This window comes from Leptonychotes weddellii, chromosome 9 (genome assembly GCF_054177405.1).
Source record: "Leptonychotes weddellii isolate Sample4059 chromosome 9, ASM5417740v2, whole genome shotgun sequence".
NCBI lineage: Eukaryota > Metazoa > Chordata > Mammalia > Carnivora > Phocidae > Leptonychotes > Leptonychotes weddellii.
Window position 1 is genome coordinate 87,643,723 of NC_138377.1, and position 24,451 is coordinate 87,668,173.

General features: G+C 46.8%; 2 long non-coding RNA genes across 2 annotated transcripts in view; both read left to right on the forward strand.

The window, feature by feature from the left end:
* LOC102749095 (uncharacterized) overlaps window positions 1-24,451 on the forward strand; it is a 476,674-nt gene that overhangs the window by 15,767 nt on the left and 436,456 nt on the right. The window lies entirely within an intron of this gene.
* LOC145723525 (uncharacterized) overlaps window positions 7,062-24,451 on the forward strand; it is a 155,610-nt gene continuing 138,220 nt past the window's right edge. The window contains exons 1-2 of the long non-coding RNA XR_014148640.1: window positions 7,062-7,960; window positions 8,357-8,442. This is a non-coding gene — a long non-coding RNA (uncharacterized LOC145723525). The remainder of the gene's footprint in view (window positions 7,961-8,356; window positions 8,443-24,451) is intronic.

Here is a 24,451-nt window from a genome sequence, read left to right on the forward strand (position 1 = left end):
GACCGAGCCACGCGAGCTAAGCGCCGAGAGCTGTAAACCTGCACCCTCACGTGAAGCCGGAAAACCGCACTCGATGTCCTCCAGGCCGCGCAGCGCATGCCGCCACCGTGGACGCAAAACAGGCCACACTCAACCACGCCTCCTCCCCTTGCGTTCCCCACCGCTGCTCCCTGGCACTCCCGGGGAGGCGGGGGGGGGGGGGGTGCCCTGTGCAGTTTGTTCTTCTTTCTTCCAACAAGTGGGCAGAACCTGGTCTGGAATGCATCGCCTGCCAAGAGCAGACGGGGCTCATGGGCCTGTGGCTGCAAGGGGCCCCAGCAGGTGTGTCCGTGGGGAGCGGCCGCACCGGATCCCAAGGCTGGGCTGGCCTCTTCTGCGGAAGCTGGGGGAGCTAGGGAGGGCCCCCTCCGACTACCCCCCTCCGCCCCGCCCCATCTCAGGCCCGGCAACCCTCCCGCACCTTCCCCCACTCCCCACCCCAGCAGACGGCCTCCTGTGGGCACGAAGGAAATTTCCTCTCCACCGCACATGAGCCAGAATATGGGGATCCAGTTTTCAGAGTCATTTTGCTGCTTTCTCTGCTCTTTCTAGCTCCAAAGCTGTTACTTCTCCTAGGAGCTCAGTGCTCCTACCAGGAAGAAAAAGGCGGGCACTCTTAAAGATTTACACAGGGTCCTCATCAAAGAAGAAGGTCCCTGAGATGTTAAGGACAGACAAATATTACAGTGCTTTCGCAAACATTGGTTCATCTAAGCCCGGAAGAGCCCCGAGGAATAAATGGAAAAGCTAATAGTAGTGTGGGTACTAAGTATTAGTGATGTGGGCAACAAAGGCAGAAGAAAAATTATTAAATTTCCTTACTATCTACAGCCCATTGACAAGTCCCTGACACAGGCAGAGTGACATTCCTCTAGGGACTCAACTGCGTTGATGTTAATACTTTGCTAAGGGCGGGCGCCTGGGTGGCTCAGTTGGTTAAGCGACTGCTTTCGGCTCAGGTCATGATCCTGGAGTCCCGGGATCGAGTCCCGCATCGGGCTCCCTGCTCGGCGGGGAGTCTGCTTCTCTCTCTGACCTTCCCCCTCTCATGCTCTCTCTCTCTCATTCTCTCTCTCAAATAAATAAATAAAATCTTTAAAAAAAAAAAAAATACTTTGCTAAGGGCAAAAGGCAATCTTAGGCAGACCCTCCAGGATCCTGTAAGTCTGCTTTAACATATAAAAATTCCTTTGGGAACTTCCTTTATCTCTATCCCCAAGGTACATGTTGGCAATCATCCCCCAAGCATATGGCCCACCGATATACATCTGAAGGGTCTCATGACTAAGTTTTATTAGACGGTAATAAATGACATTTTCCTGACAATAACTAGCCCCCTCAAGGTCCTGGAAACCTTGCTCCCAAAATTCCATAGAGACTTACGCTATCCCTAACCCCTTCCCAACTTGAAAGTACATAATGGGCCACTCCTCACGACCCCAGAGCGGCTCCTTCTGCCCACGCGTCCTGTCCCCGTGCTTTCATAAAACCACCTTTTTACAGCAAACATGTCTCAAGAATTCTTTCTTGGCCTTCAGCTTCAAACCCTAAGGTCTTTCCTACATCATTAGTATCTCTATTCGGATTCCTGTAGCTCTTGCTCTTCATATTAGCATTTGGATTTAGATTAGAATTTGTATTCACATTCACATGAGCACTTGCATTCATATTTATATTCATACTATCACTCACATTCCTAGTGGTGCTCTTACTGGTATCAATGTCAGTATTAGTACTTTAGGAGGGAGAATGGTGGGCGCACAAACAGCGAGAAGGCCCAGTGCTGTCACATGCTGCCTCTGTTCTCCATAAGCACTGGAGATGGCCTCTGCGAGTAATGACAGCTATAAAGCTCTAGAGTTCTCTTTAACCCCGGACAGGAATGGGGTGATAGTGGTCCTCTTGGAGCTCTGAGAGAAGAGACAAGTAAGACACAAGTAAGGTCTTAAGCATGACCCCCAAATCCTACACATGAGGACAGTGCTACAACAGGGAGGTGGGAGATTATGCCGGAATGAGGACAGGAGGGCAAATTCTGACATTATGAATGACATCATGGGTTATGATAAGGACTTGTCCTACTACAAAAATGAGGCACCACTGAGAAGCAGAAGGCCCTCTCAAGTCCCAGGAATCAGGCTTGGAACTCTTTCCCTCATCCAACACACCGCGCACAACCCCTACACACACAGCAGCCCCCCCGACACTCACCCCTACACACATACCACACCACACCCACACACCCACACATCACACACACCACGCGCACATACTACATGAACCCTCCATACACACTTCACATACTTACCCACACATATACACCACACACAACACACATACATATCACACACCACACACACACACACTGCACAGAGCTTCTGACAGTCACTCATGCCCATGTGTGGCCCCATCGCTTGCAGAACCCTCACAGAGTAGAGTCGAGCTTATTACCTTAGCCAGGGTAAGTTTGCGGCTTGTTCCACAGATGTCAGCCCCAGGGTGACTGGTGATAGCTCTGCTATTCACAGAGAGCCTACATCACCTCAGCACTTCTTTGTGACGGGAAACCAAAGCATCAACAGGCCTGCTCTTTCTGGTAGCATTCGGCCTCTCATCACACCCTGAGATGCAGAGGCTTTTGTGGGGAACAGGCCTCAGTCACCTTCTAGCTCAAATGTCCTTTTGCAGCAAAGGCCGGCACCTCATGTCCAGTCCTTCCTTCATCTTATGTCCTGCTGTGGGAGGACACAGTACGAGATGGCACATCTCTGGGACTTTCCACAACAGGAGGCCAACACAAAGCCATGGGTTTCCTCTTATCATGCTATTTCATGACATAAAAGAAAGCACCCACCCGGAGAGCTAGAGCCTGAAAAATATGCACATTCCCCTACATTAGCATCCCTTTGATCTATAAGGACAGCGGAGGGAGGCACACTCAACTAGACCAGAGGGGCCGCATCCTTTCCTGTTCATCATCTTCCTTCCTGCTCTGGGGGCAGTGAGTCTCACACGTGCCTGGAAACCAGGTAAATGTCTGGGCTGGTGAAATGTACAACTTCCAGAAGCACACTGATAGTCAAGGTCAGGCATCAGAGTTAAACCTTTAACATCCGAAATGCAAGCTTCTTGTACTTTTATTACTCACCACTGGAAAGAATTCTAGACCATTCCAACTGAAAAATATTAGAGAGCTCATCTAACTTTGTCATTCCACAGATGAGGAAATTTAGAGATCTGTTTCCCCAAGTGTGATCCTCTAACCAGCTGCACCAGAATCACCTGGAGGCAGAGATCCCTTAGGTCCTTCCCTAGATTTGCTGCATCAAAATTGACAGTGGAAAAGCCTAGGAACCTGCATTTTAAGCAGACTCTTTAGGAAATCATATACCTGAGAATGTTCTAGAAGTACAGCTGGTTGATACAGCTCAGACCATCACAACAGCAACAATAATAGTGACGACAATATTGAGGGGTGATAAATCAGGATGGCCTCAGAGACTCCTCTCCTCCCCTCTTCGGAGCTTAGCAAGAACTGGCTCAGCAGGTCCGTGCAAACCAAGAGACAACGCTGTCCCCAGCCACAAAGCTCCCAAGATTCCCCCTTTCTAACAAGCCTATTTCCTCAACCAGGAAGCCCACTGATCCATAGGTGTCCCCTAGTCTTCTGTCCCTATAATGAGGCAAGGTCACTCTTCTGGAGCTCTTTCCATGGTATGAACAGTCCCTCCAGGTCCAGCCCAAACATGTCTCTCATTTTATTGATTCTATAAACATCTATTGAAGGAACTCTGTGCCACACGCTATGGTAGGTACCAGCAATCTGATGATCAAAAATAATGAATCTGACATCCAAATGTGGGTCTCCACCAAGAAGAGGCTGAGAATTGTTCCTCTACCCTGTAGATTAGAGATTAGGTAGGAAAAGCCTTCAGATTTGGGGAGAAGAATTCCTTCCTTCCAGACAGGAGATAGTAAAGGAAAGAGCTTCTCTCCAGGGTGGCCCTGAAGGGGGACACCAGGGAACATGTCCTTAAAATGGCCCCCCAAATGTGTTTCTTGACCTTTTCTGTCTCATCAGCCTCACATCGGAAACTGCACAGAAAATGGCTGCCAGTTTGGAAGTTCAAATGTGCCCACTTCCCTGCACTTGGCAGCCACCAAGCAGCCATCCTGAGACATAATCTCTTACCAAACGTCTTCCCCAGAGTTGAGGGTAGGTCCACCCAGACTGTGCACCTGCATCCAGCCCTAAGCCTTAGGCAACCTCATAACAACACACACACACACACACACACACACACACACACATCGAATGACCCAGAGCCTGCGCAGCTCTGCTGACCAAGGGCTCCTGCGTAGTCCTCTAGTCCTCCAGTGCTCCTCCCCTCCCAGCCCAGTTGGGTCAGTCAGGTTTCTTCCCAGAGTGACTGCTCTGGCGGTGTGCCCTGATGAGTGGCCTCTATAAGTGTCCTTCTCTTGGGTCTGGAGTCCCTGCCCCAGGCTACTGACTGGGGCCTGCTCCCCAGGTGACTCTGGCCCCAGCGGATTGCCTGGTTCCCACTGATGCCCCGGCTAGTGATGCGATCAAGACCTTTGGAGTCCGGCCTCACCTACAATCCCAAGTCCACCACTTCCTAGCTGTGTTACCATGAGTGATTTCTCGATCTCTCTAAGCCTCAGTTTCCGCATCAGTAACATGAGAAAAATAAGACCTCCCTCTCAGGGTGTATTGTGGACTAGTGACGACCTTCATGAACACCAAGCGCATCTCCATAGCAGGTGCCTAGTACATGATGGCCCTTGCTGTCACTCTCCATGTGTCCTTGGACAAATAACCTGTGTCCCCCAAAGGACCCATTCACTCATCCAAATACTTATTGAGCAGCTACTCTGTACCAGACCCTGGAAACATACCACGGACAGGACAAAATCCCTGTCCTCGTGGAACTTCAATCCATAATGAAAGACGTAAAGGGTCTGTATTCGTTTGCTAGGGCTGCTGTGACAGAGGCCCACCAGCTGGTGGCTTAAACAACAGAAATTTATTATCTCACATTTCTGAAGGCCAGAAATCGAAGATTAAGGTATCAGCAGGTCTGGTTCCTCCTGAGGGCTGTTCTGCGCTTCTCCCCCAGCTTCTGCTCGTCTGCTGGCAAGGGTTGGCGTTCCTTGCCTTGGGGTTGGCCTGATCTCTACCCCCATCTTCACACAGTGCTTTCCATGTGGGGTGTGTGTGTGTGTGTGTGTGTGTGTGTCTTCTGTCGGTCTCCGTGTCCAAATTTCTCCTTTTTATAAGGACGCCAGTCATTTTGGATTAGGGCCGACCCTAATGACCTCATTTTAACTTGATTGCCTCTATAAAGACTCTCATTTCCAAATGAAGTCACATTCTGAGGTACAGTGGGTTAGGACTTCAATGTATCTTTCGAGGAGTCGGGGGAGATGCACTCCAACCCATAATGGTGGCCCTTTCCATGTACTCACTCAGCCTCCTTTGATCTCTGGATTGAATAGGTTCTGCTCAGGCCTCCTTCCAATCCAGTTTAATCTGGAATTGGGTGTATCCAGTATGTTCAGTGCTCTTAAAGGCTATCTCCAAGACCCATCTCTGTCTCCTCTCTGCTCTCAAGAAGGTGAAAGACCTGGACATGGACCTTCCCCTGACTCAGAAGAGGGACCATACAATGCCCCAGCCGGGGCTCAGGTCACAGAGCCAGCTCCCTTCCCCGGGTCTCTGACTCGGGCCACCTCTCCAGCAAGCAGGGCGTCTGACGTCAGCACCCTTCCCGCAGGCCTCAGGTGGAAGGTTAACACGCTGCTCGTCGTACGTATGGTTCCTCTCTCGCACAGAGTCATCTCATATAAATGGAAGAAGCATCTCTTTGTGAAATTGCCTATCTCCTGCAGCTTCAGTTGGAAGAGTGTTTACTTATTTGGCCCCAGGGAATCATAAGCATCTTACAGCGTATGTTAACAGTTACTCCATAATACTGTTCATTTTTAGTATCTGAAATTACAAAGTGTCCCTCCCCTCCCCAGGATTTACCTCTAGTTGTTAACAGATGGATGGGCTCAATTCTCCTTGTTTCGGGCCTCAGAGGGATGACGTTACTGGTCCTGGTTTGTCCCCTTCGAAAAAACACCTCTTGATGTGAGAAAACAGAGGTACCAGCCACCAGTAACAAACTTCATTGCAAAACCTCCATAAATGCCCAAATAGAAGACCAGTCACTGATTATAAAAGATTTAGTGGTTCCTGAATGCCAGCCAGTGAGCCTGCGTGAACTTGAGACTTGAAATATGGACACCTGGAGCCCCCCTACCCTGCTTATTAAAAATCAGAATTCTAGTAGTAAAAGGAGAGAATCTGCATTTGTAACGAACTCAAAGGAGATGGTGAAGAAGAGTCAGGTGTGGAAAGACGGCACCCCTCCCTCGGCCTCTCAGAGGCCCCTCCCTCACAGCAAGCCCGCTGCTCTCTGGGCCCCTTCCAGATGCTGTGTCCAGCCCAAGGGGCCCCTCTGGCAAGCTACCCAAGTCTGCCTGTTCCTGGCATCACCACTGCACTGCCCCTTGATCTGCCTCCTGCTCTCCCGCCACCATCGGGTCAGTCATCTCTCTCTGGGACCCCGCCGCACCCCCTGTGCCCCTCCCCAGTAGTGCTTGCTAGGCTCCCTGTATTCGCTCGTTGCCTGTCTGTCTTCCCAGCTTGGCCATGAACACAGGGAGAATGTGCCTTTCTTCCCACCCCCAGCCCAGCTCCTGGCTCACCACATCCTTGCTACCTGCCTGAATGACGAACTGAACCCCGTCAGGGCCCTCCGTGGCCTCAGCCCAGTGGGCAAGCTCCCTCCGTCCCTCCTTCTCTTTCCGTGCATCTGTCTCCATCTTCCTGTGTGGGCAGGGCCTCTCACTGTGCCCCTGAATTCTCAGTACTGGCCCAGAGCGGTTACTAAGAACTCCCTCCTACTGCTGTGCATGGGTCCTTTTTGTTCTAGCCATCTGTTTGCATCCCCCAAGCATCTAGCACCGTGCTTGGCATCTAGCAGGTCCCTGTAGCGATCTGTGGACGGCTGGCTGGTAGCGACACGGGGCAGTACCGAGGAGAGGACTCAGTTATACGGAAGACCTGGATTCCGGTTCCATCCTCACACCCTCAGAGTGAATTTGCTGCATAATCCAGAGCTCACTCGTTGATGACGACGGCTCTTGGCCTCCTTATTTGTAACTCCTCGTGTGAGGCAGGTAAGTTAGACAGGGTGAGGGAACATTCTTAGAGCGCCCTGAGTCCGCAGGTGCAGACGTGCCTCGAGTCAGCATGCAGCCTAGCTGCCGTGGCGTGGTCCCATGGGGCCGTGTAAGCGCCCCCAGACCCTGCAGAAGGGACAGGCAGGACTCCGGACTTCAGCCAGCAATCCGGCCATAGGGGATGAAATCAAAAGCCAGTCACCCTCAGGGAGTCTCAGCCATGCCAAGGAGTTGGCGTCACCAAATCCATGACCGGTTGGCCCTTGTGTCCGGCAGAATGTTGCCTGAGGTTCCCTCACCATCCTCCACACCTCCGCCCAGGTCAACCGACTGCCAGATAAAAAGGAGCCTACAGTGCAGGCCTGCCTCCACGCCTCAGGGCCCCGAGGGCGCTGAGGTCTTCCACCACGTCCTGCATGGTGGGGAGGAGTCACCTGCTTCCAGGAGAAGAGGCTGTGGGGCTGAGAGCTCAGCGGAAAACCGCTGCCTGGCAGATACTAGGAACAGACACTTCGAGCTGAGCCAGCCCGGCCCAAACTGCAGACAGCACGGTGACAGTCCTCTCTCAGGACGCAGGGCTGTCTGAGGGAAGTTCCCGATGTGCCCCTACCAGGACCTTGTCGGGGTCCCCGGGAGGACAGCCCCGCCCATCCTCCGCAGGATCAAACAGGTGAGCATGCACGGGCTTCACAAAGCATCCAGACCCCACAGCCCCTCTGGACGTGCGTGGTGTTACGTGCTGCTACTTGCCATCCTCCCTTCCTCTCTTCCCGTGGACCGTGGGAAGAGAGTGGACACCAGGACTGGCAGAGGAGGTGGCCGCCTGTTTGCTGGGATTTCATCCAGTGGTCCAGCAAACACCAAGTGTCATAGGCTGTGCCTGCCTCCATGCCTGGAATGCCCGCTGACCTCTGTCCTGACGTGAGGATTTAGGAATTTCACAGTTAGAAGAGACCCCTTGTTAAGATGTCAATATTCTATCTCTGGATGAGAAGGCACTGGTGGGGGGTGGGGGCGGTTTCTGCTTAACATTTTCACCTCATTTAAATTATCTGCTCTTTTCCAGAGTCCGTTTTCATATGCAAAGAAAAAGAAAGCAAGAAAACTTCTCCTCACCTTTCAAGACACGGGTCAAGTGTGTCCTCGACAGAGGTTAGTTTTCTCCCAGAAGGAAAACAGCATCTTAACTTCTCGTTGCTTGTTTACATGGTGCAAGCGCTATTCCTTATGCTGTCTTCAAGACAGTCTTGCAAGTTAAGCAGGAAAAGCAAGGCTCATTTCTCCCCTTGACAACTAAAACAAAAACACAAACAAAAAAAACAATTAAAAAAACCCTTTTAGCGTTTATCATATTTAAAAGAGCCTGATACTTTTTATTTTTATTTTTAGCTGAAAAGTGTAAGAGGAGTTTAAGTTTATAAATAGTTGTGGCATGTTTTAGAGAACTTCATTTACTATAATTATACGTTTATTGGATACAAGAGTAATTTAAATGCTTAAGAAGGTTTTGCTTATTAATATTGTAAGTATACCCTGCCAGACATTTGAAGGGTCTAAAAAGTAAACATGTTAAATTTATACATGTGGTTGAAGATGTCTAAGAGAATGTAATTAATTAAGTTTGTAAATGGGACTAATTTTAATCTTTGCCGATTAGTTACTTGAAAATCCGTGAACAACTGAAAGTTATTTGTTTTCGATTTTTTTACAAGAATCATTAGAAGTATAAACAAAAATATTTAAGAGTTGGCTTTAAATGCATAAAGAAAATGAGCCTTTCGCATCTGAACTTGGCTCTCTAACTAGGTATCTCACACATGCCCCAAGTCCAGTGGCTTAGCTCTCCACAGGTGTCCCCATCTCCATCAATTCCAACTCTATTCTTCCAGATGCACCAGCCAAAAAATTCCCAAGTCTTCCTTGACTCTTCTCTTTCACTCACATCAATCCAAGAGAAAAATCCTAATGTCTTTACCTTCAAAAGACAGAGTCCAACCATATCTTAGGACCTCTCTGCTATACCCTGGCTCAAGCCACTGTCCTCTCCGTCCCGGGTTACTGCAATCACCTCTCACTTGCCACCTCACCCCCTCTAATCTATTCTCAACTCAGCAGCCAGGGAGATCCTGTCAAAACAAAGTCAAGTCATGGCGCTCCTCCACTCAAAACCCCAGAGTGAAAGCCAGAGTCTTCACGGTGGTCCACAGGGTCAGTACAAATGGGCTCCCTTTCCCCCATGACCACACCTCCCCAGAGGTTCCTGTTGCTCACCCAGCTCCAGCCTCATCCACCTCTGGGCCTTGGCTCTAGATGTTCCTATGCCCTGAACTCTTCCCTAGATGTCAGCATAGGTAGAATAATCGCACCCCACCCCCCAAATATCCATGTCCTAATTCTCAAAACCTATGCATATGTTGGATACATGGCAAATGGGGAATTAAGGCAAAAGATGGGGTTTGTGTTAGGGATTGAACTGTGTTACCCCAAAACTCCTATATTGGAGCCCTGACCCCCAGTGCCTCAGAATGTGACTGTATTTGGAGATGGTATATTTAAAGAGATAAAATGAGGTAATTGGTGGGTGGGCTCTCACCCCATATGACTGGTAAAGAGAAGACCATGTGAAGACATAGGGAGAAGACAGCCATCTCCAAACGAAGGAAAGAAGCTTTAGAGGAAATCACCCCTCTAACACTTTGATTTCAAATTTCTAGACTCCAGAACTGGGAGAAAACAAAATTCGGCTGTTTAAGCCACCCAGTGGTTCTTTGTTACAGCAGCCCTAGCCAGCTAATAGAGGTTGCTAATCAACTCACCCTGAGATGAGATTATTCTGCCGTATCCCGGCTTTATGATCCCAGGGTCCTTCTAAGTGGAGTCTCAGTGATAAATGAGAGTATTCCTGCCCTCAAGCTGCTTCGTCTAACGGGAGAGATATAAAGAAACAATGGTCAAATGTGAGAAGAGCTTTCACAGAGATTCACAGGCACAGAAAGGTGTGGTGATTAAGAACCTGACTTCCATTCTGAGCTGCTCAGGTTCAAATCCTGCTTCCACCTCTCTCTAGCCACATACCCTTGCATACACTGATGTGCCTCATGTCCTCCACTAAGCTAGAGATAAGGAAAGCATAGACTTTAAAAAAAGCTCTTATGAGGAAAAAAAATGAGACAATGCGTGGAAGGCGCTTGAATCGCACTCAGCACATGGAAAACTCACTAGCTATTCAGTTCTCTCAGTTATTGGGCAGTGGAAGCACAAAGAAGGAAATGACCAAAAGGGACTAACTCTACCCAAAGGGGTCTGGGATGGCTTCTCAGAGGAGGGCTATGAGGTGAATCCCTTTCCAGGAAGGAAAGAGAGGATGGGCATTTCACATAGAGGGAGTGAATAGCCAAGTACCCTGAGGGTGATAGGGAACCAGTGAAAGTTTCTAAGCAAGAGAACGACTTGAACAGATACGTGCTTCAGAAGAGATTGGATTGGAACGGTAAGAGTCTGAAGGCCGGGAGGTGAGTTACAATGCTGTCAGCCACTCGGGGTGGAAATGAGAGGGGCCCAGAAGGAGGCAGAAGGAAGGCAAGGAAGTAATGGCTTCAGAGGTAGAATGGCTGACATACAAGAGGAAGGGAAGGGGAGGGCCAGGACCAAAAGAAAATGTTCATCTCTAGAACCTTCAGGTCTCCTTTCAGCCCTTCTTCCCCAAGGCTAACCAGGACCTCACCGAGCTGCCTTCGGCCCCTTGGCTGGTAAAAATGTGAAATTAAACCTCCCCTGAGAGAAGGGACTTCCGGAGCAAACAGGCAGATTCGCAAGGTCTCTGGAAGTGAGTCCTAGAGCCAAGAGAGAAAACAAAACCTGCCCAAACACAGGGAGAAGGTGACAGGAGGTTCTGGAAGCAAAGATCGCACCTCGAGGTGCCCTGACGTAAGATCCAGGGTCTTTCTCTGGACACTTGCTCAGGTTGGTGAGCAACTGTCCGACATGAACGAAACTCAGTCCTGGCCCAGAGGAAGGAAGCAACTAATAAACTGTAAGAAAAAAAGACGGATATCCCCCAGCCCTCTCCGCTGATATTTGCTCTTAGCTCCTCAACACACAGGACAGCAGGACACGAATAATCAGGGTACCTGGAGCCAGGCTTTATCCACCAGTGTTTCTTCCCAGCCTAAGTCATTCTGCCGACTCTAAAACTTGAAGAGAATTTGTCTGACGGCTCCAAAGACCCATCACTCAGTCACATTATGCATGACAGGGCATTGTTGTTGTTTGGTAAATCCGGGTAACAACAAAACCCCAAATCTTAAACATGAAATCTTCAGATCTATATTCCCCTGTTGTTGTCACTGCTGTTGCTGTTTGTCATTGCCAAATACACAAATCCCAAATATCTGAACATTGTTCCTCCAAGTATAACTTCAGAATTCAAATGAGGTTTCCATCTAGAATTTTCTTTTGTTCTTGGGATGCCAAGTCTGAGAGTTCTGAGACGAAGAAAAATAAAGATAATGTTTTCTGTGAAGACCGTGGCTGCCCAGCCACTGTAAAGAATCAGGGTGTGGCTGGCAGGGGCTGGTCTGCGACTCTGTGGTCCCACTCTGGACAGAGGGGACCCTGGTCACCCCCCAGGGAACCAAGTACTCCATTTCCTGCTACAAATCTCAGCAGCTATTCTTTTCTCAAATTCACCATGCTCCAGCCCTGCCTTCTGGGTCCTCTCCTTCCTATGAATAGTTAAAAAACAAACTGAAACAAAAAAAAACAAAAAGCCAAAACACTAGAAATTTATACAGTCCAAAGAGGGGATGGGGACGGCGAATCTCCCAGTCCCAAGCTGAGCTCTGCTGAATAGTCAGTCTACCTCGCTGTTGTTTCTCCCCGCTATTTGGTGATGCTTTTGAACGAATGTGGTTCTGGAACTTAGAGGACAAGCCTGCACTCCCCCAGAGCTGAGGTCTGCCGCCTCAATGCTCAGTGACTTCTGCCCCATGCACGCCCACGTTCCAAGGAGCCAGTTTCCCAGCCTACTGTGGCAAAGATTCTCATTGCTCCCTCACCTTCACTTTCTGCTTTCTGTGCCCAAGGAATCACGTACTTTTCAATCTCTCGAAGGGCCTCATCACTCCCTTTCCTCAAAGAGGTTTTCCCCAAATAGAGCCACCAGGCCAACTCTTAAACATGGGTTATAACAATAGCGTCAAGGGGGTTGTCTTAGGCAGCTTAGGCTGCCATAACAAAATACCATAGACCAGGTGGCTTAAATAACACACATTCGTTTCTCAGAGTTTTGGAGGCTGCGCAGTCCAGGACCAAAGTGCTGGCAGTCACTTCTAGGTGAGGAATAGCCTCCTGGCTTGCAGAGAGCCACCTTCTTGCTGTGTGTTCCCATAGAGGGAGGGAGCTCCATTCTCTTTTCCTCTTCTTATAAAAGCACTAATGCCGTCATGGGGGCCCCACCCTATGACCTCATCTAAACACAATTACCAACCAAAGGCCCCACCTCCAAGTACCACCACAAGCAGGGGTAGGGCTTCAACATATAGATTTTGGTAGAGACACAAACATTCAATCCACAACAGGATCTGAAATCAAAAAATTCTGGTTGTCTCTTTCTCCCTAGGGAGGGAGCTTCTTCAAAGCTAAAAGGAGGTTTGTTTTCCTCCAAAGCTGACATGACTGATTTGCAGGGACATCCTTGCAGGGACAAATTCATGGGAAACATACATATAACACAAGTTAAATTTTCAACTGGACGAGCCGCTGCACATCTTGATAAACTATATAGCGATATGTCTCATGGCCCTCACTTTTCACCTACACAGATGACTCTCTCCATTCATGGTAGAGTGTATGTAGTACAGAATCCTGTGAAGAGGGAAATACACGCAAACTCTACTAATGTTTTCCTAGTGCAGTGAATCCCAGCATTGAAAGGGATTTTGGGGGGCACTTGGGTGGCTCAGTCGGTTAAGCATCTGCCTTCAATTCAGGTCATGATCCCAGGGTGCTGGGATCGAGTCCCACACTGGGTTCCCTGCTCAGTGGGGAGCCTGCTTCTCCCTCTCCCTCTACCCTCCCCCTGTTCATTCTGGCTGTCTCTGTCTTTCTCTCTCTCAAATAAATAAATTTTAAAAATCTTAAAAAAAAAAGAAAAGGATTTTGGTATCACTCTATCCACCTCCCCCCACTCGATGTTTTAATTCCCTCTAATGTCTCTGCCAGTGGTTACTCAGCTGATGGGAGAGACCTCCAGTGCCAGAGAAGCTGCTCTCTAGGCATCTTCTTGCTTGCTTCTGAAAACACATACACATTTTTGGCAGGTTGTTAAGTATAGCGTAACAGACAAAGCCTGGGCTTTGGTGTGAAACAGACCTCAAAATCCCAGCTTTGCCGTTTTCTGTCTGGTTTTAAAGAGACGTTTGTACGTTTTTGAGCTTTAATGCTGTCATCTGCTAAGAAGAAGGAAAGGCAATAATGCCTACTTCCGGGATTCTTCCGTAAATGTATTAGATGACAAAGGGCCCAGGATAGAGTAGGTGTCAGTTGGTGTTAGTTCTCCTATTTCCTCATCACCTTCCCTTTTAGCCTTCCATTCATTTCCTGCAATACGGATATCTTGAGTGATGATTTAGATTAATATGGAAACACGATAGCCAACATCCCATTGATAAAAGCATCACAGAAAAGCCATAAAGGAGCCATTATGTTGAAAAGGGAGACCCTTGCCTGGCAAGTAGACTCATAAATCCATGATGATAATTAATGTCCTCATTTGATTATGAATTATTCAAGGGCATGGATCTGTCTTATACCCCCCCCATAGAATCTGGCACAGGTCCTTGTGTTTGGTAGACACTCAGTAAATGTTTCTAAGTTGAACTTTGTTGTATTTTTTATAAATTTTATTTCAGAAATTTATATAGATCAATGCAAAATGCAATAATATTTGGATGTCTGTTATTTGGGGGAATATCTGCTCCTGGGGGCTATCGCACTAATAAGTAGGCATTAATTACTAATCAAACTTCTATAAAATTTAGCTATTTTCATTATATGCACGACTGAATTACATTTCTTTTTTTTTTTTTTTTGGAGATTGGAATATTTGAAAAGTTTATTCCCAATTACCCTTATATTCCTAGTGCCTAGCACAGTGCCTGACAATATTTCGTGGGTAGATAGACAGATGGACAAATCTGTAGATTCCTGTGTTTCTGCTTTGAGTATATTTGCTGAAAAACATAATGAAACTAGAATTTAGGATTATACTTAAAGGTCTAGTATATTATTTACTTAACTTAAATATTCACATTGTAATGTAAGTTTCAATTCTGTATTCTGTCTGGTTCATTGAGTTATTATATAAGGTATGGTCCGAACATAAGTTACTCCAAAATCATAGAGATAAGTCACTCTTGGGGAATGAATTTGGTATAAATCAACAAATAAGGAGCTTTACTGCTGCAGAAATTACCCTTGCCAAGAGATAATTTGTAAATGTGTTGCTGTTACCAACTTAAGAATAACCTAAATACAATTAAGATGATTAAAATGTGACTTTAGAGAATTAATTAGAGAGACAGAAAATGTTAGATGAAGAGATGTGGTCAGGAATTAGTTTTCTTGTGTAGCTCCCAACACTGTATTATCTTCTTAGATCGGTGCATACACCCTCCCCCGCCGTGAAACTATAAGCTCCAAGAACAGGCCCCATCTTTTTCACTATAAAAGCTCCCCAGCTCCTGCCATAGAGCCTGGCACACAGTGCACATTGGGGTTTCTACAAAAGCCTACATGTTACCCTCTTGTCCTCTCTAGACTCTAAATCACTTGGAAAAAGCCCACTCAGTAATCAAGACGCCAGCTTTCTTAATAAGAGAACTAGTAAGCCAAAATAGTTCTTACTGCAATGAGATCCTGGAGTAGGGAGAGTTTGGTCTCCAGGACAGACCCTCATCATACAGAAGAGGCAGTAAGACTAGGAGTATGAAACATAGTTGTTGCCTCAGGGACTCAAGGGCTCTTACTGTCAAAATTATGGAGAGTCTGGGATTTTACCCTACTTGCAAGCTAATGAGCTGGCCTATAACTGTTTCATGGATGCTGGCAAGAAGCTATGGCACTCCTGGATCAGAGACAAAGATACGCTTTATCATAGCGTATGTAATAACCACAGTGTCAGCATGACATTCGTATCAGTGTCCCATGCCCTCCCCCAGGCCCCACAGGGACAATGTAGGTGGCCCCTAGATGGACCCTGAGCATGCAGAATTGTGTTACAGGAGAGGAAGTTGGAGCTTGGCTGATTCACCACTTTTATAGCAAGTGAAGGCAAACCTGTTCTTTGTCTTTTTTGTCCCGGGAGAGAAATGACCTCCTTTCTCAAGGTTGCGCACTGCACATGCAACCCTGAGTAATGGCCTGGATGGAGAGCAGTCAGACTCTTGTATTCATAGCACACACAGGAAGAACATGTAGAGATGGTCAGGGCCCATAGCCGACTACCTCTCCCAACACCAGTCAAACGAGGTCCCCCTTCCCATAGGAGCAGAAGAGGAGGGAGAGGAGTAGAGAGGAGTGTTATTCCAATACTTCTCTCTCCTGAGAAATAGAGATGCAACCCCCTTATGGGGGCACTTCCCAGCTTTTCCTTACTTAAGTTACTGGGTTTAACAAGGTCAACAGGTTTTGTGGCTGCCCCTCTTTGGGGAAGAGAACAGCAGTTTATCAGTATAACGCCCCCACATTTACTAGGATATGTCCAAATCTACGACTCTTGCTTCGTATTAACCTCTTGGGACAAATTATGGGTAGTTCAGATTTTGCCTCTATGATGGTTAGTTTCATGTCAACTGGGCTAGGCTATGTGACCCAGTTGTTTCATCAAACACTAATCTAGGTGTTGCTGCTAAGGTATTTACAAATGTGGTTAACATCCTCAATCAGTTGAGTTTAAGTGAAGGTAATTGCCACCCCCCCCACCCCCGATAATGTGGGTTGGCCTCATCCAATCAATTGAAAGACCTTAAGAACAAAACTGAAATTTCCCTGAGGAAGAAGAAGTTTTCTCTTAAGACGGCAACATTACTTTTGCTGAGAGTTGCCAGCCTGCCAGTCTGCCTTACAAGTTTCAGACCTGGAGCCCCCACAATTATGCGAGCAAATTCCTTGTAATATATCCTACTTGATCTGTTTCTCTGGAGAACCCTGACTGATATCCTCACATCTCAGAAATAGGTCAGAAAAGGATAGTAATTAAATACACCTACAGCTCTGCTGCATCCTTGCTCACCACACAGTCACGCCATTGATTTTTCAGGGCCTCGAGTCACTTGATACTGGGCAGAGCCCAGACCTCAATAGTCCATGATAAATTAGCGTCTTTGCCATACTGTCCATAGTTTCTAAACCAAAATATCGGAGCCCATGGCCTGACAGATATAAGTGTACTTATAGGGAAAATTGGAGCGACTATTTGAAACTGGGTCTGTTCCAAAAAATCTGGGACGTACAATTGATGTATTTATATATCATACAGATTTGCTTCACCAGTCCTCCGGTCCAGATAAATGCTAAATACACCCCACAGAGCCCAACTTCTAGTCCTGCAAGATTGAGGATCTCCAATTACTCAACAAATATCCCCTGAGTACATAACAGACCAGTCACCATCTTAGCCTTTCAGATAAAAGACAGAAGTTACAAATGCTCACTAGTAGCTCACTGCTGGGACAGACGGGCAAGGAAGGAGGCTATTTAAAACAAGACCCCTGACAAAGCCAAATCCCGGGTATTCCCCCCAACCAAGGCTGCACCCCCCCCAGAGGCCCCCATGAGAGAGCCCCCTTCTGTGCCACTTCATCCCTTTTTAAACTCAACAAAAGCTGTCTGTCATGTCCAAGCTAAACGCATTGCTCTGCAGCCCAGGGTTTTCTCAGGGGCCCATGTTCATGGCTCTTGGTCACCTGAGGAAAACTCACAGGGACAAGGCCCAGCCTGGAGATACCCATCCACCGTCAGCTGAGCTCAGGCAGGCCTCAGAGTCACCAATGGCTGCCCCAGGCCTCTGTGTGCAGAGCCCTCTTCCGCACATGTGGCTTTGATAAAGACTAGACTAAGAAATATTAACTCCTACATCCACCCCACCACTCCCGCCCTAGACTGGCCTCCCCCACGGGCTCATAACTCTGGAACGTAAGAAACTGCTTTCCGGACCCTGGGGGCAGCGCCTGGTCCAGACTCACTGCTCAGAGCCCCATGTTGAAGGGAAGGAGGGAAGAGGGTACAAAGGACAGAAAGAGATGTTACAGATGAGAAAATCCAGTGGCAAAGTGAAAAAGGGGCTAGCCTGCTGGGGGAGCAGTCCTAGATTTGAACACTGCCCGCTCTTCACTTTTAGTGAGTCTTTGGGCAAATGACTAAACCTTTCTGACTTGTCCTCGTCTGTGACAGTGGGATCCTAAGAGCGTCTACCTCATAGCGATAGAGTGAGATGTCTATAGAGCATTCGGCACAGTGTCCGGCAGACAATTGACACTCCGTGTATATTCACGTTACCGTGATAGTTATTCTAGCATCGCTTCTGACCTGCAATTTCCCAGCTATACAATGAAGGATTAAGCCGCATGAACACCCCCCCCCCCGCCGCCTCCCTTCAAGCCCAACAGTCCTGTGACTTGGTAAGGCAGAAATCGGCTCCTTTTACATCAAGTCCACACACGACAATGGCTGAGGAGGAGTGCAGAGGTGCTGGAGCCCAACTCTGACTTCTGCCCCCCGTGCCCAGGCCAGCTCCAGCACCCACTTCAGGACCAGGCTGGTGCTAGACCCAGCAGAAAGCCCGCCATCCCCGGATGCCCCCTCCCCAGTGTGACTTGTGTCTTGCCTCTTGTTACAAAGCTAAGCAAATATTAGATCTTACTGTTGAGCACACACTGCACTGCTATTGATTGTCCCACTATGTCTCCGACTAGCTTTAATGCATTATATATTCAGCCCCACGCGGCTTGCTAAAACCGGCATACGGTCACATCTCAACTCCCCGCAGGCCTTAGAATGTTTTCAGGACTCTAGATTTCTTAGAGGATTGAACAAAATTTTCATTGAACAACTGGCAGCTTTCACTGGACAGCTGACACTGAACAACTAAGGAAAAGAACCTCAAAAGCTCTGTCTGCGAAGAATATAAATTACTAATGATCAATTTCAATGACCCCCAGTGCGTGAATCACTCCAGTAACAAAACCATTTGGGCAAAGACTGAAGGATTGTGTCTCTTAATCTTACACTCCCAGAATTCTGTCATTGAATGTGTCCAGGGCAACAATGGGTTATGGATTCATTTGAAGAATCACCTAATTCCTCAAAACTCTCAGGACTCAAGTGGAATTTACAAGTGGAATTGGAAGATTTGTTGCTCACTAGAGCTAGCCAGTAGAACTAAGACATATGGGCAATTTTTCTCTCATTTAAGGAATCTTCCAATACTTGAAAAGTGATAACTCGTTAAGAATTGCAGTTGTCTGGGACAAAGGGTAGAGCATGACAGGTTTTCTTTATGTTCCACATGATTCTCCTTCTCCAATGAAAGAAATCTTCCACTTTTTCTAATAAAGGTTGCTTCGATTTCTCTTTCCTCCTCCTCCCCAAAAAGAAAATCACAAGTTTAGCTAAAAATTACATCACCGTGCGTTTCACGAGTTAGTAGTCAATGGTCCCCATATTGGTTCCTGACTGTCAGTGCTGACTCCTGAGTAGACGGTGAGGTCATTGGCAGCAGAAACCCCAGCAGAGACCTTCCCTGACTTCTCCCACAGGCCTAGAACGGTGGCTCTCAACCAGGACAATTTTGCCCCCCAGAGGACGTTTGGCAGTGTTTGGACACATTTTGATTGTCACGACTGGGCTGTGGTGGGTGCTACTGGCCTCAGGTGGGTAGAAGCCAGGATGCCGCTAAACATCCAATGCATGGGGCAGCCCAAGCACAAAAGAGTTGTCCTGCCTGAATTAGTCAGTGTTCTCCAGAGAAACAGAAGCAATAGATATATAATTTCTATTTCTTTATACTATATATAATTTTTATTTATTTATACTTTATTTTATTATTATATAATACTTATTATATTATATATCTCTATATAATATGTATTATTATATCTACATATATAATATATATCTACATATACAATATATATTATATATATTTAGATATAATTATATATCTATATATAATTACATATCTATATATAATATATATCTATATCTATAATATCTATATATAATATAGATATATAATATAGATACATAATATCTATATATGATATCGATACATATTATCTATATTATATCTATAATATCTATATATAATATCTATATATAATTATAATATTTATATATGTAGATATATAATTATATCTACATATATAATATAAATTATATATATATGAAGAGACTTATTATATAGAATTGGCTTATTATAAAGGGAGAGCAATCTGCTTTACTCAACGTTCACCAATTTAAATGTTCATCTCATCCAAAAACACCCTCACAGAAACACCCAGAATAATGTTTGACCAAATATCTGGGGACCCCATGGCCATCAGGTTGACACATAGATTAACCCTCACAATACCCAAAATGTCAGTAGTGCTATCGTTGAGAAATCCTGACCAGAATCATTCTAGCCACATAATAAACGCTCACAAAGGTTAATTGATGGAATACAACTAGCTTGTGTTCACTTGAGACAAAGTGAGGTGAGTTAGTGGCGGGGGGGTGATGGGAAAAGACAGGCTAGTAGAAACTTGGAAGTATGTGTGGAACTTGGGTGGACAGGGAGGAGAACAGGAGACATTCCAGAATGCGAGAAGCTGCATAAGCATGGCATATACAAGGGGTCTCAGAGGACGAGACCCCACTGGTTAAACTCTAAACACTTGAGACCATGAGGATCTTAGCAGAACAGAACCCAATATCAAATCTGAATGAATGATGTGGTTTTGTTCATTAAACAACTGAAATTAAGTGTTTTGAAGAAGGAGAGGAGGGAAAAATTTCTCTTTAGCACCATTTATATAATTAGCACCACACTTATATTGGCACATTTTACAGAAGAAGGAACTGAGACATAAGAGACATCAGCCATAAAGTTTGGGAGTTTTTGCTTTACAGTGTTATAAATTTGCTTCCTTCTATCTTTTGACATGAGGTGGGTGTTAGGAGGGACAGTCTCATTAACACACAGTATCAGTGATGTCTCTAGCTTAGGCTCCGGACCAAAGCCTGTGGGCTCAGACTGGCTCCACCGCTTACTAGCTCATGACCTTGGGCAAGGGGCCAAATGTGTGAATATCAAATTAGTTCATAAATGTAAAGCAGGCAGTACAGGGTCAAACACATAGAAAATGTTCCATCACATTGGCTGTTTTTATTATCATCCTTTTTAATGATGGTTCTTTACTCCAGCCTATGAGATTCCACTGGATTCCCACTCTAACAAGCAACATCAGAACGTCTGGCGGTGGCAAAACCGAGGGGCATGAGCACGCCCCTTTCAAGACTTTCCCAACCTTTCCCACAGGATACTCTCATAGAGTGCTCGAAACTAAGTGATTCCAGTGGCACTGTTTGCGCTGAAAACATTTTCTCCCATGACCTCCTTATTAAGCCTGTAGTTTGGACAAGCAAGCAATAAAAGCAGCCTATGCAGCCTGCTGCTTTGAGTAGCCAGTTGAGTAATGATGCCCCCAGAAGTGTGTGTGTGTGTGTGTGTGTGTGTGTAGTGGAGAGGGGAGGGGAGGGAAGGGGAAGAAAAAGGAGATTGCACTAGGACAAGCTGGGGTTTCTGAGAACACAGCATCAGGCTGCAGTGGGGAAGGACCCTTACCTGTCCCCAGTAATCAGCACCTCTGCATGGAACTTCTGTGTCAAATAAAAAAAAATTGTGGAAGGAGGGAGAATTTCCCATCAAAGTTACCTCCCTAGTTTTTAATGGCTCATCAAATGGGGAAGGACTCAGAGGAGAGCCAGCAAGCTGGTGAGGAGGCTGGAGGCTGTGCCAATGAAAAGGACTGGGGGAGGAGACGCTAATGGGAGCCGTGGTGGCTGTCTTCGAGTAGATGAAGTGCCAACAGTGTGGATGGGAATGAAATATGTTATGTGTAGGAGCCAGGTGCAAGGAGCAGGTTTCAGAACAACATACTGAATGCCTTTCTACTACTTAAAATAGTCTAAAAATGCAATTCACTATTAAGAGGCAGTGAGCTCCCCGTCATTAGAGTTATACAAGCAGAGGCAGAATGCTCATTTTGTGGGGATGTGGTAATGATTGCACACCTAAAAGTGACTTCCAATGATATAGTTCTCAAATGTAAAACTTACAATGCCTGTTTGGATGTGAGATCTAGATACTGCGTGTTTTCCTTACCTTCCTCTAGCTTAACTGTGTACTAGTGATTGAAAAGTGTCCATACTCCCAAGGCCAGCTCTTGTTGATTGTCCCTGGCTGCCTGGAACACTGCTAAGAAGGTTTCCAAGGCTGTGTAATGTGATAGATTGGTAATACCTGCTAAAGACAAAGAAAAGGAGCAAAAAAATCTCATTTTTCACCACAGTTATATATGCAGCAGCTGTAATATATAACATGGATAATATTTTTAAAATATTTAAAAATCTAACTTCCCTTCTCAATAAGACAAGTTTTCTCTTTCCACCATCATGGTGGGTAGGGCATGAGGTTTATTGCCTCAGGGAAGGGGCAGTAGGATGGATCCACCTAGAACAAAGAGTCCGTGTGTAGGAAAGAAGATATGACATAGAGCAATTTCCAACAGACAGAAGGGAAAGCAGAGCTCTACCCTGGAGGAAGTGGAGAGTTCTGGAAAAGATGAACCTGAGAAGAAGTTGCTGACTGAGACCCCACCCCATCAACTCTGAGCCTTAGCTCAGGGCAGGGGGTGGGGGCAGATAGAAATTCTGAAGGGAAAAAGGAAAAGCTGAACCCAGGGCAAGATCCAGTGCATTTCCATTTGGAATTCTGAGTGAGACCACCTCACGCTACACCTGTGCCAGCATGGGGCGGCCACATCAGGTACAAATGACAATGTGGGATGTTCAGGAAGAGAGAGGACTTGGTGTCCCCGAATGTCTCTGCTTACATGTGGAGGTGCGCCAAATTTCCCACCTGCACATGGCAAGGGACAGAGAAGGATGCAGAACTGAGGGCAAGGGACCCACCTTGGGTGGCCACTGTGAGAGGCCAAGTGACCAAATGGAGGAGGTAGCTGAAGCTCAGGGCATCTAGATGGCCAGTGAGGTCTGACGTGGGGTTGAGTCAACGAAGGGGTATGATCAAGCCCTGAAGGTGCCTAGACAGCAACCCCCGAGTTACACCACCGTGATGTGTCAGCAGTAGACACACACAGGGGCAGACACCGGGCTAGAAAGGGTCCAGGGGGACGTCAGAGGAAGTGGATAGAGAAACACAGCGCTAAGACCAGGAACCTCTCTCTCCAGGACGTGAGGATGGAGAAACTTCCCCTGCTCGAAGGCACTGGGGAATAGGGAAGGCAGGGGACACCCTCTGAGACCTCTGACGGTGGCCCTGAACTTTAAATTGACTAATTGTTGCGAAGGCCCTTTAAACCCAGCAAAGACTGAGTCGTGATGTAAGGCATGGCTGAGACGGAACCGCTTTCTCCACGTCTGAACCGGACCGTTTCAGCATCTGCGCCGTCTCCCGCGCAAGCGCACACCATCCACGCATGCGCAGGCAAGCGCAAGGCCCGGACAGGAGTAGCTAGCACAAAAGGTCTGGAACAGAAGGAAAGAAATGAAAGGATGAGGTGTGCAGAAGCCGTGATAGTGTGGTAGGAAGGAAAGAGAAGGAGACATCCTTCTGAAGGATGACAACGACTAGCACTACTGAATGTTGCTCGTGGAACAGGCACTCTGCATCCCCAGGGCTCCAAGCGTGACCTGGAGAGCTGCAGTGCAGGCATCTCCCAGAGCTTCTTAGAAATCCAGAATAGGGGGGGCCTGGGTGGTTCAGTCGGTTGAGCGTCTGCCTTCCGCGCGAGTCATGATCCCAGGGTCCTGGGATGGAGCCCTGCGTTGGGCTCCCTGCTTGGCGGGAAGCCTGCTTCTCCCTCTCCCACTCCCCCTGCTTGTGTTCCCTCTCTCGCTGTGTCTCTCTGTCAAATAAATAAATAAAATCTTTAAAAAAAGAAGAAGAAATCCAGAATAGCAGGCCACACCCTAGGCCTATTGCATCTTCTTTTGTCTTTTTCTTTTTTCCAGCTTTATTGAGATATAATTGATATGGTGTAAGTTTAAGGTGTACAGTGTGATGACTTAATATATGTATGTGTTACCACATACGTACACATATGTGTGTGGGTCTATGTGTGCACCACAGTAAGGCCAGTTAGCATCCTTCACCTCCCGTAATTACCATTTTATTGTTGTTGTTATGATGAGAACATTTAAGATTTGCCCTCCTGGCGACTTTCAAGTACACAACACGGTATTATTAACTACAGTCACCAAGTTATACATTAGCTCCCCAAACTTATTCCTCTTATAACTGGAAGTTTTTACTGTTCACCTAATATCTCCCCATCTCCCCTGTCCCCCAACCCCTGGCAACCAGCATCTACTTTCTGTTTCTATGAGCTCAGCTTTTTTAGATTCCACAGTTAAGTGAGATCCTGCAGTATTTGTCTTTCTCTGCTTCTACTGATCTTGGTATGAACTCAGGTGACGTGTGAGCACACTGCAGTTTGAGACGTATTATGTTACATGATTTAACATAATCCATTCAACACAACAATTCCATGAGTTAAAGAAATCTTCTCCCCATTTTGCAAATGAGCAAACTGAGACCCAGCCAAGTTCACATATCCGGTAAGTGGTAGAACCAAGATACCAAGGCAAGCAATCTGACTCCAGAGCCCACCGTCTTCACTACACCAAAAGCTTAGGGCTCCTCCACTGGTTGGTTTCTGGTCAAAAGTGTGTTTACAGTGGCACTGATGCATGCCTAGAACGTTTGGAATGACCTGTGGACATACAGTAGTGACAAGATTTCCTTTTCCAACATGTTTTCCAAAATAAAACACCAGATATTCATGATTCAATCCATGTCCAGGTTTCCGCGTGATCA